Here is a 2,272-nt window from a genome sequence, read left to right on the forward strand (position 1 = left end):
TACTCAATCTGTATTACCAAAAATTATGTATTTCTGTCATGCAGTAAGCACACTACTATTCAGCTTTCACACAAACACTTGAATAGCCCACATTTTTCTAGGTTAATGTTAGAGTGAGCGGCCATGTAAAGTTGCTACTGCTTATATGTTTCAGATTATAAGCCATATTTGAGGTCAATGAATGATAGGCAAGCGTGTGGATGTCCTGACCGTCATAATGTAATTACCACATAGACCAGCTGTTAACAATCTGTCCCTCACAGACTGCATAACTTCGCCACATCCTGTGAATTTTTTTTCCTGCGACTAATAAAATTTTGGTCGACTAAGCCTCTTCTCCTTGACTAATCCACCACGGTGAGGTTGTGGCCGGGGCTTTCCTCCTAGCTCTTGTACTCCACAAACCCTCCCTCACTGATGCACGATGTAGCGGTCTCACACCTGGTCAGACACACCTTGTGGTTCAGGCTCCAGGGCGGCGGCTCCCTCTTGTATCTCCATCGTGCCGGGCGTCGGTCTCTGGATGTGGAGTGGGGCTGGTGTCATTCTCTGCTGGGCCGATGGTGAACGGTGACTCATTATTGGCCGGCTCCTGCGTCAGCATCACACAAATGCATCGTGGTGCTCACGTGAACAGCCTCTGCCAATACTGATCCCGTGTTCTGATGTAGAACCTGGAAGTGCTGAACGTAAACAGCGCATGAGAATGACACAGAAGAGAAAATATTGTTGAACAAGTTGTTATTTTTGTTTTGTTTTTGCACACAAAAAGTATTCTTGTCACTTAATAAAATTAAGGTTGAACCACTGCAGTCACTTCGACTGTTTTAACGATGTCTTAGTGCCTTTCTGGACCTTGAAAGTGGTGGTTAAATTGCTGTCTATGGAGTCATATACCTCTTGGATTTCATCAAAAATATCTTAATATGTGTTCCGGTCTTACGGGTTTGGAACGACATGAGGGTGAGTAATTAATGACAGAATTTTCATTTTTGGTTGAGCTATCCCTTTAAAATCAATAGTTGCGTTTGTTAACAGTTAATGCACTGTGAATTACCTTGAACAAACAATGACTGTATTTTTATTATTAACTAACATTAACAAAGATTAATAAATACTGTAACAAATGTATTGCTCATTGTAAAATCATGTTAATACATTAACTAATATCAACTAATGAAACTTTATTGTAAAGTGCTACCCACTCATCAGTACTAAAGCACAGCTACTTCTGCCCTCTTCTGGATGTAGTCTACATCTGTGAGAAAACAGCAGAAAAAACATTTATATTTACATTTATTCATTTAGGAGACGTTTTTGTTCAAGCAACCTACAAAAAACAATTAGAATAACAAATAGGTGTGATGTTTAACAAACATTATACATACTATTAGATCATAATATATTAGGTCAAAGTACAATATTCATTTCAACTACAAGTTAGATGTCTTTATTGTTATTATTTATATTCATGTTTTTTTGCCTTCTCTTCTGCTCTTTCCTCAGAAATCCACAAGGTTCCTTATGCATTCTCATAGTCTAGATGGGACAGGAATCTTTAAAAAAAACCTGTGTAACATGGCAACATTTGCCAAACAGTACAGAGACAGGTTTCTGTGTGTGTGTGTGTATGTATATATACTGATATATATATCAGTATACACTGATCAGGCATAACATTATGACCACCTTCCTAATATTGTGTTGGTCCCCCTTTTATTGGTCCCCCCAATATTATAATACTGAAACAAAAAATAAACTAAATAAGTTCTTAAATGGCTACAACAATGTGTGAATCCTCATGTTCTTTTTTTATGCTGCTATTTGCACATGTAGAGCTAAACCCCTGGAAAAGAAAAACCATTATTGTATGTTTTTTTTTAATGGGTTTCAAACACCCATCTATTGTAATTTAATTTAATTTTAATTTGACATTCTAATTGGTTTATGGTTTATGATCAACTAATGAGCTTTGATTGTTTGTCAGGAAAATAATGAAAATGTTCTCATTACAATTCTCCACCAGATTTACTATGCTGCACGCAAGTTCGCGCTAACTCAAAAAACTTGCGTACACGAACTGAGACCTAACGTGAGATTTGATCTTAGCCACCGCTCACGTTGATAAATGCCAAGGTTTACATGGAAACGGCCGTACACCGTTTTCTGTCGTACGTTTGTTTTATAAATGAGGCCCTATCATTTGGGAATGGAAGTAAGATCTCTAGTGTCTAGCCAGTCATGCAGCAGTAATCAGACGGACTCTAGACAA

This window comes from Ctenopharyngodon idella, chromosome 8 (genome assembly GCF_019924925.1).
Source record: "Ctenopharyngodon idella isolate HZGC_01 chromosome 8, HZGC01, whole genome shotgun sequence".
Lineage (NCBI taxonomy): Eukaryota > Metazoa > Chordata > Actinopteri > Cypriniformes > Xenocyprididae > Ctenopharyngodon > Ctenopharyngodon idella.